The sequence below is a fragment of the Ursus arctos genome, unplaced genomic scaffold (assembly GCF_023065955.2).
Source record: "Ursus arctos isolate Adak ecotype North America unplaced genomic scaffold, UrsArc2.0 scaffold_9, whole genome shotgun sequence".
NCBI lineage: Eukaryota > Metazoa > Chordata > Mammalia > Carnivora > Ursidae > Ursus > Ursus arctos.
The window spans coordinates 63992554-64008033 of NW_026623111.1; the positions used below are offsets into that span (position 1 = coordinate 63992554).

At 44.7% G+C, this 15480-nt stretch overlaps 1 protein-coding gene across 3 annotated transcripts in view; it reads right to left on the bottom strand.

The window, feature by feature from the left end:
* The window catches only part of TMEM150C (transmembrane protein 150C), a 70586-nt gene that overhangs the window by 25722 nt on the left and 29384 nt on the right, over positions 1-15480 (bottom strand). The window contains exon 1 of one of the 3 annotated variants that reach the window (XM_044388135.3): positions 2647-2811. The exons of the other annotated variants lie outside the window; for them this stretch is intronic. The gene's annotated coding sequence lies outside the window, so the exon portion shown is untranslated. Of the gene's footprint in view, positions 1-2646; positions 2812-15480 lie in introns of those variants that run through there. 3 annotated transcript variants of the gene reach the window in all.

Below are 15480 nucleotides of genomic sequence, written 5' to 3' on the forward strand. Positions count from 1 at the left end.
GAAGGCAGAGGCTGGAAGAGATATTTGCATATTCCTGTTCCCAGCAGCATTTTCCACAACAGCCAAAAGGTGGAATCAGCCTAAATACCCATCGATGGGGAAACGGATAAACAAAATGTGGGACATACGTACATATTTACAATATTACTCAGCCGTAGAGAGGAGGGGGATTCTGACCCGTGCTTCAACACGGATGACCGTTGAGGACATCGTATTAAATGAGATAAGCCAGGGACGGAGGACACATAGTGTTATGACTGCAGTTTTAGGGTACACCGAGGGTGTCAAATTCAGAGAGACAGAAAGGAGAATGGGTTGCCAGGGACTGGGGAGAAAGCGGGAATGGGGAGTTCATGTTTAATGGGGACAGAGTTTCCGTTTTGCAAGACGAAAGGAGCTGCGGAGGGTGGCGGTGACGGGTGCACAGCAGTGGGAGTGTCACCGAATCACACACTTAAATTGGGTAAAATGGTAAATTCTACGTTATGATATTTTACCACAGTTAAAAAAAATAGAAGTAGGGGAAAATGTCTTACAAAAATCTGGCCTGTGTCAACAAAGTTTCTTGACTCTTCAAAAAAAAAAGAAAACAAAACTGTCCCTTGATGTGTCTGACTTGGAGAGCAGATCACATTCCGATGGCGCTTATAACTTCATGAGAAATGATTGAAAAGAGCCTGCATATTAGTATGAATTAGCTGTTCTTGTTCTTAGTAGAATTACAAGAAAGAGACGAGCCTGGGGCAGGACAGCCGGCTCTGCAAAGAGACCGATGCAAAAGCCGGGGAAGAGTTTAGAAATCTGGGGCCCTGAAGGGTTGGAATGGCCCGTGGCTTCTGCACCTCATACAGCAGGAGGTTAGAGAGGAGAGAAAAGCATGTTGCCTTCCTTCCAAAGCCTTTTGTTTCCAAGGCCCCAAAACGGCTACCATTAAGTTGAGAGAGGAGAGCATGGAAGAAAGAAATAAAGCAGGCTTGAGAGCCATGACTTGGAAAGAACTTGGGGAGAGATTGCTGGTATGTGAACTGCCTGGAAATTAACAGATCAGAAGCCAGTGGAGTTTCTGAGGGAATTGTGGTTTTTGTGAAGGTACTGCAGCCAAGCCAATAAAACCTTGTGACCGCTGTACTCTCAGACCTCCAAATTCATTCCGGCAGGCAATGCCCTGCAAAAGCTGGGCGGCCACCAAGGAGGGCAGATCCCAGCACCCACTTAAGATTCGGCTCAAGAGGCTAGGAAGATGCCCCCCAAGGGCAGGGCCAAGGACACACAGAGCCATGAACAATGGGGTCCTCCTGAAGAACAGAATCAGGGTCCCATCAGGGAAGTTCCCCTCTGCCAGGCCAGGGAGCCTTCTCCGGGATTCCAGCATGGCTCTGGGCCGGGGGCAGCTGTGTGCGTTTCTTTCTGCTCTTTTTCGAATGGCAATTTTAATTGTGGTTTTCCATCCCCTGCTCTACCATGGTACACTGAGTGTGAGTATGAGTGTAGAGGGGAGATCATGGGCCTTTCAGTTCACAGGCTGCCAGACCATTAGGGACCACATCCAAGCGTGATGGGAAGGACTGTGCATTACCCAGAGACCGAGAACTTTCAGGCAGCACATTAACAGATGGGTTTTGCTTGTCTGGTTTGGGATGAAGAGAGAGTGTTCTACAAGCTGGAAACAGGGTGTTCAATGATATCTGGTGGCCAGAGGGACCGACTGTGCCCCGACTGTGAGCTGTCTATGAAGACCCATTCTCCCCTTCTTCCATGTTCGAAGCATAGCTAGGCCTCTGACTGCCCAAACCCCCTGTGCTGTGAAGCCACCATGTGAATGAATTCCTGCCAATGGGATCTTCCCGGCCCGGCACACACAGCTCTCAGACACTCATTCCCATGGGCTGAGACAGCGATGAGCGGAAGAAAGAAGCTATGCTGGGCATGGCCTGGCTCTCAGGAGCCTCTCCTCCTCCCATGACGTGGGACCGTCACCCTGGACTCTTACATGAGAATACAAATAAACTTCATTTTTTTTTTTTAAAGATTTTATTTATTTATTCGACAGAGACAGAGACAGCCAGCGAGAGAGGGAACACAAGCAGGGGGAGTGGGAGAGGAAGAAGCAGGCTCATAGCGGAAGAGCCTGATGTGGGGCTCGATCCCAGAACACCGAGATCACGCCCTGAGCTGAAGGCAGACGCTTAACCGCTGTGCCACCCAGGCGCCCCAATAAACTTCATTTTTAAGCCACATTAGTGTTGGGTTTCTTGTTGCGACAGCTGAATCTTGTATTCTAGCTGACATTCAGATACTCTAAATGCATTCTCACACTCTGTTTACAGGCCAAATATCTGATTCAATACCTCACACCCTTCCATATAAAAATGACAAAGTCACTCTGCCTATGAGCTACTTGAGAGGTACAAGGATTCTGAGGCAAGAATAATTTCGCAGAATTCTGCCCTGCTGAATCAGATGTGCCAAGCAAATGGGTGGTCTCCCCGAGGATGCGGAAGAATTAAGGCCAGGGAATGGCTTCCTTACTTAGCAGCCACTAACCTTTCATATACAATTTTTACGAAGGTTTTATAGATACACACCCATAACTTCCCCCTAAAGAGCTAACTGCATTTTATAGATCCAGAATCAATGAATACTCACGGTACCCTGGGAGGTCCAAAAAAGGCTAGGTAACACTACTAATTTTCTTTCATAGACGACAGTAAGGTGTTGACATGCCTGGTTGAGTAGCTCTGAAGAATCTTTTCTAGAGCCTCCGCCATATGCAATTACTTCACATGCGTCCCTATCCCTAAGGCAAAAAGACAAACATACAACAACCCTGTAAAGCCATCTGACCACAGCTGGTTGAAAATGAAATCCTTGTGCCTGAAAGTCCCTAGCCCACGGCTCTGAAAGAGTGTCACGGCAACCTCTTCTGACCCCTAGTCCCAGCTCTAAGTGCCAAAATAAACTATCCCTCCTCAGGACGCTGGCTCCCTCTTGCTGCGCCCTCACACCAGCACCTCAGGCCTGGCTCAGCGACGAGAAACAACCAAACAAGAAACAAACCAGAGCAAACAAGAAATCCCCAACGGACAGACAAGTCCACTAAGTTCAAGAGATGGGGACCCTGAGAAGGAAACTCAGGCAGAATCTTACATGGCTAGTGGTAGAACGCCAAGGCTGAGGAATGCTAGGCAACTGCACATGGCTGTCAAACCCCAAACCCGGAGCTTGGATGTCCTGGGCCAGCCGACTGGCAGCTGCTCGGTGGAGGCCTTATACCAAAGGGGATGGCCCTAATGATAATTCGTCCCCTCTCCATTAGAGTGGGAATGCAGACCCCAGCCAGAGCCGTGAACATGTATCCTGGGTCCAGATTCTCTGGTTTCAAGTCCAGGCTCTGCCACTTGGTGGTGGGGTGATGTCCTGCAAATTGCTTAACCTCCCTAAGCCTCAATTTTCTCATCTATAGAATGGGACCATAATAGTACCTATTTCCTAGGGCTGCCGTGAGGATTAAGGGAGTCAATACATATAAGGCTCTTTGGTAAACATATGGCAAGCACTCAATAATTAGAAGTCTATTATTACAAGTAGCTGTCCTAATCTCACTGATGCCCTACCCATTTGTGATCTAAGAGAAACAAGAAGAACTACAGATTTATTCCAGCTTAATGGTGACTACTTAGGAATTCGCTGAGAAACTTGAAAGAGAATGTAGACTAGGCTTTTAATGTTCTGTCGGTGAAGCAGGGTATGACCTTGTACAAAAATCCTCCCAACAGTCTCTTAGAAATTATACTGATGACTTCTTTGGAAAGACAAAAACCACATGAAAGAGATGGGAGCAGAGGTTTCTTTGAAGGGTGCAGACCAGTGCTGAAGAAGGTCGGACGTCATCTTGCATCCTTCCCATGGCCAAAGATGAATCAACAACTCAGAACCCAAACTCCCCCAAACACTCAGAACCACCACGTCCCCAGTGAGAACCGTGGAAACCAGGGCCTCGTAAGACACAGCTCACTGCCTGATGCCCGTTCTCCCACAGCCAGGCTGCCTGCCACACACCCTGCATGGGGTGACCTCATACAGTTTCTCATTTTGTACAGTTCCCTGTCCAGAAAACGCCCTGGAACAGACTTCATAAATTATCAACCTTCTCGGTCTTCCTCAACTCCTCATGCCCACAGAAGAGGTCACTTAATGTTCATCGTAAGCATTACAAGGCTACAGGGTATAAATAAGGGTGTGTCTCAGGATTAGGAGCAAAATGAGGAAAATCACCAATAAAGGTGGCTTCACAGTTATCCAAGGACATGAAGCGTGTAGAGCTTCGACATAACCCACCCCCAACTTGCAAGCGTGCCGCTAAGAGGACCGCATGTTTCTATTTTAAAAAAAAATTTTAAATTTAATTTTTACTTTTTATTTTTTTGAAGATTTTATTTATTTGTGAGACAGCGAGAGCAAGAGAGAGGGAGAGAGCACAAGCCAGGGGGCAGAGGGAGAGGGAGAAGCAGACTCCCCGGTGAGCAGGGAGCCCTACATGGGGCTCAATCCCAGGACCCCTGGTCATGACCTGAGCCGAAGGCAGACACTTAACCAACTGAGCCACCCGGGTGCCCCTATAATATGGTTTTCTGAATGGAGTTACTGACAAGAAACAATTTTCCTAAGCAAATAATTAATGCTACTTTAAGCCCATAGTGAATCCACTTCTATTCTGATTGTTACTGTGAGCCGGCCTCCAGGGTTTGAGCTTTCTGGTGGGTGAAGAAAGAAACGAGCAAAGCCGCGAGCAGAGGCCTGGCACATGGGCAGACTTACGAGGTCCGATCACCCTACCTCACCTGCTCTGAGCTCTTCCCACACACACCGAGGCCCGGGCCACGTCTCACACAGCTTGTTGCCCTCAGATCCCCTGGACTTGGGGACTGCACGCACGTGGAATTAAGAGTTAGGAAATGGGGGGCGCCTGGGTAGTGCAGTCGTTAAAGCGTCTGCCTTCGGCTCAGGGCGTGATCCCGGCGTTCTGGGATCGAGTCCCACATCAGGCTCCTCTGCTGGGAGCCTGCTTCTTCCTCTCTCACTCGCCTGCTCTGTTCCCTCTCTCGCTGGCTGTCTCTCTGTCACATAAATAAATAAAATCTTTAAAAAAAAAAAAAAAAAAAAAAAAAAGAGTTAGGAAATGGGACGTGAAAGCCCCCAGCAATGCCACGCCGACACAGTAACTGTTCGCAGTTAAACGTCCCTCGTCCAGCTTTCCCCCGTGCGTGTACATGTGCAATCTCGTACTTAATGATCTGTGGGCGCCTTTAAACGTCAGTAGACGCAGATGTCCTTTTGATCCTGTTCCCCTGAACCTGCAGTCTCTACTTCTCCATTAATGGCAGCTCCTGCCTTCCTATTTCTCACACCGAAAGCCTCAGGGTCACCTGAGACTTCAATTTCTTGAACACCCACATGCAACGTGCCAGGAAATCCTGATCTAAAAATGCTCCTGATCTTGGCTATATCTCACCACAGCGGCCAGGGAGATCCTTTCAAAACCCAGAGCAGATCGTGGTATTTGTTAGCTCAACACCCTGCTAAGGGTAAACACCCAGGCCCCCACCTCCAAGGGCACTCCCCTCTGACTTGGTCCCCTACTTCCCCCTGGCTCCGGCCCCTCTGGCCTCCATGCGGACCTTGGATATCCCCGGCACCTTCCTGCGCTGCCCCCCAGAAAGGCACATGACTGTTCCCTCACCCCCACAAATCTTCCCCAAGATGGGACCTTCTCGGGGAGGGCTTCCCTGAAAACCGATTTTAAATCACCCTTACCCCACACCTCTGAGCTCCCTGTACCAGTCTGCTCTCTTATTCTCCATGGCACCTTGTACTATATTTTATCAATTTATTTTATAATCAGACCTTCTTTCACTAAGCGTATGCTCTATGAGGGAAGACATTTTATCTTCCGTGTCCTGTTTTATCCTCATTGCCTAGAACAAGGCCTGGCCCACAGGAGGGTGCTCAGTGAATATCCGGTGAAGAATGAATCAAAGGCCCTATGCTTGGAAATGGGAAATACAAGAATTAAAAGAGTAAAACAAAAGCAGGAATCTTGGCTCAAGGGAACATAAATGTGGACACAAATAACTACAGTATAAGGAGTAACCCGATTATTGCTACGCATACACTGATAACAAAGATCTGTGTCTACACTACAGTGAGAGTTGATTAGTTGACTATGGGGATTAGGACAGGGTGTGTGGAGAGGGTAGCATTTGAGCTGGGCCTGGGATGATGCACAGAGTTGCAACATACTGAGAAGGAACAGAAGGCTGTTAGCAGAGAAACTTCCTGAAAAGGGAGTAGAAAATATTTGTGGAGAAGAGTTTGTGGGGCAGCGGGGCTGACGTGAGGGGCATTTGGTTGAGGTGGGAGGCAAGGCTGGGGAGGCATCTGCAGCCAGGCTGTATGGAGCCTGCCATCCTCCCTTGGGAAGGGGGTTGAGGGGAAATACATTCTTGGGTAAGGGCGGAGGGGGGGGATGGGCATCACCTGATTGAGCATTAAGGTGAAATCAGTGCTTTAGGAGGATTAAATTCACCATATATTTACAGTATTGTCCAGAAACATAAAAACATGGGAAGTAGAGAAAGAGTGGAGGAGGCCACAGGAAGGACTGCTGTGCCCATGTTCTAGTCACACTTCTCTTTGGGAGTTCTCTGGTTGGGAATGGTGAGCTAGCCAGGGTGTGCCCTGTCCTTGTTATCTCACCAAAATCCACCACTGACCAAGGCGAGACAATGCGGAGAGACTGCAACATTGAATATTCTTGAAAGGGCTGCCATGATGGGAGTAAGCTCCAATTAAACACCACAGAACATATTCCGGCAATCAGTCAGAGGTCACGAGCACTCACAATTTTATTTCCTGATGAGCAGTAAATGACAGATTTACAAAGATAAAGAGACGCTTTACATTGATTTGGGGGACAAAGAAATTTTGGCATCTTAATGCATAGAATCAAAATAGGTACTGTCTTGACAGGCCATCCAGATATCCAGCTGCACGGTCCTGAAGCATTTTAGATGATGTTAAAAGAATGAGAGGAAAGAGTGTGTTGGGTCAAAATGACGGGCTATATTAAAACACAATGACTAAACTGACTGTAATTCAAAATTAGGTTGCACAAAAGCTAAGATTTTCTCAGAAGTACCATTTTATTCTTTGATTTTCTTTTTTGGGGCCAGCCAAAAAAAAAAAAGTTTTTTTCTTCCTCCAAGACATTCATCATACATTTAGGTAGGTACTATGCATTTCGAGAGAGAAGTGTGTCTTGGGAGCCCAGAATTTCATCCTCTAGCTGTGAATGAATAGCTCATTTCTTATAAATTGCAAACAAGTTACTTGTAGCTTTCTCTGGTTTCTTCAGAAAAATATCCAAGTAATTGTCTTCTTTATTGTCTTTTTTTCTTATTTATACACCCACCTAAAAAAACAAGATCCTGTTTACATTCATTCAGCAACTATTTACCATGTGCCTCCCTGCCTCAGGTACTGACTGCACTGGGTAGTGGGTTCGGTACAATTATGGAGGCAAGGATTCTGCCCCCCTCTCCCCCCAGGCATCTAGAGAAGACAGACACAATGAGATAATTACAAATGCAAATGTAACAACTGTTGCCATACCAGCAAACTCTACCCAGCCCCAAATAAGGCAGGCCTAATCCCAATTGAGGGAATCTGGGAAGAGATTGAAGGAGGAGGTGACATTTAAAATGGCCTTGAAGGAATTTGCCAGCAAACAAAGCTTCAGAGGGCATTCTGGGGGGAAGGGGAGCATGAACAAAGCCTCAGGAACATGATTCAGTTTTGAACCTATTTTGCCAGTGAAGAGGGTTTCAGTACGGTTGCAGTATTGAAATATCGGGGCGGGGGCGGGGGGGGGGGGCGGCTACTGCAATGTTCCTGGAGAGACACCCGCATCCTGAACCAGAGCAGGAGCTGGTGGGATATCATGAAACAGACAAATTCAAGAACCACTTTGGGGGCCTGGAGGCAAAAGCAGAAAGGATGCTTGATGCATTTCATTCCTAGAAACATATTCGAGGTAGGGCCTGCAGGACACATCTTTCAATAAACAGAAAACCTTTAATTGATTTCCACGGAGGGAATTTTTGCATTTGGAGTAACACCAGTTTGGGCTCTGGAGAGGAGAAAAAGTTACTGCATTGATAGGATCCATAGATTTTGTTCTAAAAGAGAGGTATGTAGGGGCGCCTGGGTGGCACAGCCGTTAAGCGTCTGCCTTCGGCTCAGGGCGTGATCCCGGCGTTATGGGATCGAGCCCCACATCAGGCTCCTCCGCTATGAGCCTGCTTCTTCCTCTCCCACTCCCCCTGCTTGTGTTCCCTCTCTCGCTGGCTGTCTCTATCTCTGTTGAATAAATAAAAAAAAATCTTAAAAAAAATATATGTAAAAGAGGTGTGTAAATGCAGTGCATTCTGGGGATCCAGTCAACACTGGAACGGAGTAATACAACCAGAAGGGACTATCATTTCCAAATTATACGTCAGTGATTTTTCTCCAGTTAAAATAGCCACAAACCAGAAAACCTAATTAAGATGGGGGGAGAGAAAATGAGACTGCAGATTTATTGGAGATAAAGATTTATGGAAACTCAATGATAATTAGGATAACGAAAGAGGTTAGAATAGCTCTTTAATTAAAGGATAACATTCCATTCTTTGTTTTTAAATGTTCCACGAAGATAAAGAGATAGCCATTTCTCTCTCTTAGGCAGACAAATGCTTACCAGATCCTATTTACGGTTATAAAATGACACCCATGGCTGGTGGCTATCAGTCTGTTTTCTGTGGCCTCACAAAACAAGTCCCTAACCTCTGCTACAGGGAGGCCATCGATCACTGTAACCTCATTTCATTCCTTCCGGCAAGGACCAGAGCTGCCCACGTCACCAACCAGTAGGGCGGCTGCGCCTCCAGCCTTGTCCCTGGGTTCTGAAACCATCCTGGCCCAAGGTCCGGGGGAGCAGGTGGGGCAGAAAAGCTGCAAGCCCATTTCTTAGACAAAGGAAAGAGATCTTTTCCAGGAAAGTGGAGGAATGCATTTGGGGGTTGGGGCTGAGAAGACAAGAGCAACTAAAGAAGCATTAAAAAGAACGAGAGCACATTTCTTCTGACAGTCAACGCTGGCCCGTCTGCTAAATTGGCCTGCCGCTTTGAGCAGACAGAGGTCTTACCGGGACTCTGGACATCAACTGGCCCGAAGTATTTCCTAGGTAAATAAAATAATAGCGACCACAATGATGGTGATAAGATATTGGCAGCAGTTAATATACTATGCACCTAATATTCTGCTAAGCACTTTATATGAGTTCTCAAGTCCTCGTAAGAACTTGGTGAGGCAGAGACCATTCCTATTGCCATTTTACACATGAGAAGACGAAGGCTTACGAAGGTGGAACAGCTCGCTCAGGGTCACACAGCTCGTAAGCGGTTGAGTCCAGCTCTTGCCCACTACATTTCTACTAACCCCTATTATCCTTTATTACACGCACTACATACTAAAAAAACTCAATGAACTATAATGCGTGGATGATGTTCTAATTAATTAAATTTAGATGGCTTTGCTTTGAAATCTTACTGACAATCTTTCTAAAATCGATCTCACCTCAGGAAAGACAATAAACTCCGCATAATTATGCCTTTTACTGGTGACTGAGGGTCTTCTGTTGTGAATCATGATTTGTCTCCCATGGATGTCTTAGCCTCCCGCCATGGAATTCTTAACCTATCTATCAGCAATCTACGAAGGGTTCTCCCTCACCACCACCCCACAGCGGTTTTTTTTTGGCAAAATATTGCCCATATTTCAGATTTTTCAGTTCACAGAGTAAATCTCAGGTATTTCAGAATCAGACACATGGATATCGTGCTGTTTTTGGTAAGTTTTCCAAAATTTCCTTCGCTTTAGGTTTCTGGTTAAGGGTGGGCTGCAAGAGATATTTTCACATGAGATTTGGAGGTGAAAGTGATACAGGAGCCATTAAAAAAAAAAAAACCCACCACCACTACCACCAAGCAAGCTTTATTTTGGAATAATTTTAGATGCACAGAGCCTTTCTGCTTTTATGTCAGAAGGTTGGGGCAGGGGCTTCTGAAGCTCCCACACATGGCTGTTCCCCTGCTGGTTCCCTCCTTGTGCAGGGAAGCTCCTGGGTCCGCAGCTGCTCCCCTCTGCCCAGATCACCCTTCAGCTTCTCCAACCGTCAGGAGTCAGGAGTGTGTTAGTTCCATGATGGAGACACCGGCTTCTCTGGGGGGACATCCACTTCATCATGGTTGGAGTCAGGAGAACGGACTCGGTCCCCGTCTGTCCTCGTGGGTCCCAGTTCATGCTGATGAGCTCCACCGTGTGCTCACGGGATTCAGTCTTCCTTCGCTTTCCCCCACGTCCCCTTCCTCTCTCATCTCTCCCAGTGTCTACCCAGCGGACTACACGCTCCAGCACGGAAATGAAGACAAGAGCTTTGCACAGTTTAACCAGTTCTACAGTTGTGTTAAATTCAAATCGCTGTAATCAATCACATATATCTATCTGTCTCCATTTGTGGTTTTGCTTCTCTCTTTGAGCCCTGTCGGATAGATACGAAGGGGCTGAAACCTTGATTCCAATGAAAACAATGCTTTTGGGTGGTAAGATCTCATGCTAACGATTTATTCACACCCAGAAGCCAAGATCAAGGAAGAGAAAGAAAGGGTAAGAGAGAGTGAAAAGGGTTCATGGGAACAGAAGAAATGAAAGTTTCTGATGTGTGTGTTTCTATGACACAGGTCTCCTCATGCCAGAGACCGCGCCTGGTGCTGGAAAGTATAAAGAGCAACAACAACCCTAAACCTTATAATCTACGGAGGAGGAAAGACTCTTAGCTAACTATAATAAAACAAGTGCTATATAATTGTCATGAATAAAGTATATGGGCAAACAGAGGAGGAAGTCATTAATTTTGTCTGAGAGGGCCGGGAGGGTTCTGCACATGAGGTAACATTGACGCTGGGCCATGAAGAATGATTAAGAAATTCACTAGTTCAGGGGCACCTGGGTGGCTCAGTCAGTCAAGCATCAGCCTTTGGCTCAGGTCACGATCCCAGGGTCCTGGGATTCAGCCCCGGGTAGGGCTCCCTGCTCAGCAGGGAGTCTGCTCCCTCTCCCTCTGCTGCTGCCCCTGGTATGTGCTTTCTTGCTCTCTCTCTCTCTCTCAAAATGATTAAATAAAATCTTAAAAAAAAAAAAAAGGAATTCACTAGTTCAGGGATTCTCAAACTGTTGGCAGGCATCAGAACCAAATGGATCAAATTCAGGAAGAAATGGAAAGTTACGGGGCACTAGAGACACATTCAAACCTTCGTTGAACGAATGATTTCTTTAGCTTTGCTAATGTGTCATTTTTGTAGGGAAAAAAAAGTTGTGGTCAGTGGAAAACTACATTATCTAGAGGACAGGCCACCAGGTTATCCGATTCTACGGGAACTAGTTTACAACTGAAAATTCTAAGTAACTGAGAGCAAGACAAAATCATCCTTATCTAGCTAGAGACATGCAGGTTCTGTTCTGTCTGGTGGAAGTTCAACTGATTCCCCTGTGAAAAAACCACTTCTGCTTCCATTTGCTCATTTATTCATTCATTTCAATATTGCTTATCTCTAATTCAACACTGTTGATCTATACATTTTTTAAAAATTCTCTTTGAACTGGTTATAACATCTGCCTGGTTCCCTCACTGATTAATGACTACAATAAAGTCTATAACACATGTTCATTTTTATATCTGCAGGAGAGTCACGAATTTGCCAAATTCTAAATATTATCCTTTTAACAGTTTCAAACTTTTAAGGAAAAGCCAGTTTTAACGCTAAATATATTATACTAGAACATGGAAAACTATGGGAAGCTACCCAAATTCTTCTGAAAGTAGAGTATTTCTGATACCAAAAACTGATGAATATATCACCAAAAAATATATAGGCTAATTTTATTTCCGAATAAAAAGATATCATTGCTCCTATTTTTGAATAAGTATTTGAATACTTGAATAAATATATTTAAAGATTTATTTATCTGAGAGAGAGAGAGTGAGAGAGAAAACATGTGTGTGAGCAGGGGGAGGGACAGAGAGAAAAGGAGACAAGCAGACTTACTGCTGAGCGGGGAGCACCCCCCACCATGAGTCTCAATTCCAGGACCCTGAGATCAGGACCTGACCTGAAACCAAGAGCTGGACGCTTAACCGACTGAGCCACTCAGGCGCCCCAGAATAAATATTTTTGATATAAAACTTCATCAAGTTTTATAATTCTTTACCAAAAATTATAAATTCTTGATTTTTTTTTTTACATATCCATGGCTTATGCCCTTAAACAAACAAACAAAAAAACCAAGACAACAATTATTGCTGTCTTTAGATCTGATAGGTACGTCTATTGACTGGATCAGAAAGCTTTCTTGGCTCTGTCTTCTCTATACACGGACTGATCGTCAGGGAGCATCTCCAAAACACGTCCATAGGTACTTTCAATAATTTTCTTAAATGACCATAGTGTAAGGAATATTTAGCCAAATTTGTAAAAACAAACAAGGGAGATTTCAAAGCACATTCAGTTTCTCAGTGAATTATGAAACCACAAAAATGTTTTCAGATTAATTAGAGAAAAAAGTTACCTATCCACAGGTTTTATTACTTTTTTAAGGATTTATTTATTTATTTTAGAGACGGGGAGAAAGAGAGAGAGGGAGAGGGGCAGAAAGAGAGAATCCTCAAGCAGACTCCCTGAGCTGAGCGCAGAGCCCAACTCAGGGCTCGATCTCATGACCCATGAGATCCTGACCTGAGCCCAAATCAAGTCAGATGCTTAACTGACTGAGCCACCCAGGGGCCCCTCAGCATGGGTTTTAATACCAACAAATTCGGTTTGTTTTGGAAGAGCTTGCCACCTAGAACTTTGGAAGAGCTTGCCACCTAGAACTTTGGAAGAGCTTGCCACCTAGAACTAATATGAATTCAGTTCATATTCAAAACTGAAGTCAGTGCCTTACCCCAATCTTTAAAACCTTGGTTTTGACAACTGTAGTCTGGCAGGCAAGCTACATTTTAGAACAAAAATGTCTTGCAGTTAGAGACTGCAACTATAGGGAATAAAATTCAGAATAAATGAAGAAGAAGAATAAGCCACAACTAAATATGAGTTATTTTAGAAGGGTGAAGATGGGTTAGAAATTTTTTAAAGATTTATTTATTTATTTTTAGAGAGGGGGGAGTAGAGGGCGAGAGAGAATCTCAAGCAGACTCCCTGTTGAGCATGGAGCCCAACGTGGGGCTCAATCCCAGGACCCTGAGATCATGACCTGAGCCGAAATCAATAGTCAGATGCTTAACCAACTGAGCCATCCAGGCACCCCGATGGGTTAGAAATTTTATTAATATCCTTTAAAAAAAATAAAAACAATTTTACTCCTTAAATAGACACTGAAAGGCACTAAATAGGATTTGAAGGGGATTAGGCAGGATATGAAACCCCAAAGCATGCCTCTTTGACATAAGAATTGTTTTGGGGTGAAGGCATTGGAGTTCCTGAAATTCCTTATCTGCCTACAAGAAGAGCCTCCCCAAAGAAATCAATTGTCATAAATTTCCCACCAGGAGTGACTCTACACCCAGACACTGTCACACACAAGCATGTCTCCTGTCTACTCTCCCAAGGGCCCACAGGTCTTCCCAAAAAGTTGTCTGCTTTTCCAGAAGTGCCCCTTCTTCCCCTCCCCTAGAAAGTTAGATATACGGATCCCTAATTTGTTTTTCTTACTGAGGTATAAATGACATACAACATGTTAGACCACAAGTTCTCCCCACACTTTTGAGTTCCTCAACTCTGGGTGCTCCAATGCGTAAGTGGGAATTCACATGCTAATAAACTTCTTTGTTTTCTTTTGTTCATCTGCGTTTTTGTCATCCCAATTTACAGGGGCCCAGGTAAAGAACCTAAGAGGGTATAAGGACAAAGACTTTTTCCACCCTACAGTTTCTACACCCATTCCTAATTTTAAAAAGCAGCAGCAGCAGCAGCATTCAGAAGACAAGAAATAGTGAGCTATTTCCCTTTTTTTCCTTTCTTTTCTTTTAGTAAGCTATTTCCTTAACATAAATTTAAGAAGATCTTTCTAAATTCAACAGCCAGAACCAGGGTGCCTGGATGGCTCAGTCAGTTGGGCGTGCAACGTTCGGTTTCAGCTCGAGTCATGATTTCGGGGTCCTGGGATCGAGCCCTGTGTCAGGTTCCCCACTCTGAGGGGAGTCTGCTTATCTCCCTCTGCCCCTCCCTGACCTCACACACACGCTCTCTCTAAAATAAATAAATAAATCTTTTTAAAAAATGAAAAAATACAACCAATAGTCAGAACCATTCTTAACTGTGAAACCATAATAACGTAGTCCCTTAAAATCAGGAACAAATTAAGGGGGACTCTTTGAGTGTTTATTTAGCAACGTTCTGGAAGCTCTGGGCAATGCAGTGACACATAAACTAGATATAATAGGTATAATGTTATGAAGGAGGAGGGCAAAATCAAGTGTTGCCTGGCGCTGAGCTGACTTACCAATCTCCCCCTCACCGCACCATGCAAAGGGTTTAACTGAAAAGCTGTTAGATTTAACAAGCGAAGTGAGCCAAGTGGCTGGATCAAAAACAAACACCCAAAAATCAATAGCTTTTCTGTGTACTAGCAATAACAATTACAAGATATAATAGGAAAAAAACCACATTCACAGGGTGCAAGATGAAGGAAGAACTTTGCTAAAAGGTAAAAAGAAGATCCAAATAAATGAAGAGACAGTAAAAAGTTGTCAATTCTGTGCAAATGGCTCACAGCAGTGTGTCTCTAAATGGGGTCTAGGGATGCCTGCCTTACGATCCCTAGATGGTTATTAAAATGCAGATTCTTGGACTGAACCCAGACTTTACAGAATCACGAGAGGGGGAAGGAGAAGTTTTCAAGAAAACTGTCTTTTTACCAAGCTCCCCAAGTGATTCTAATACACATTAAAGTTTAGCAGCCACAGCTTTATGTAGGTTTCATAAAATGTCAATACGATTTCAACTTCATCTAGAATGAGAGTCAGTAAGGGGGCTGCCCTAACATATGTCAAAGGAGACCATAAACTTAAAGGATATACATCAGGTACATCATAGACTTCAGTAATAAAAATAATGTGGTTTTTCACAGAAAGCAACGAACAAATCAATTTAACAGAAGAATCCCAAGACAGATTCCTGCATTAAGTTACAAAAGTAAAATTGTTTCCATGTGTCAATTATTGCATCATCCGAAACCGCTGCATCTCTTAAAACCCAATATGGAGGCTATGTTTGGAATGATTTGATGCTGCATGCCAGAGAAGCAACTGGACTAGGGAGGCCACAG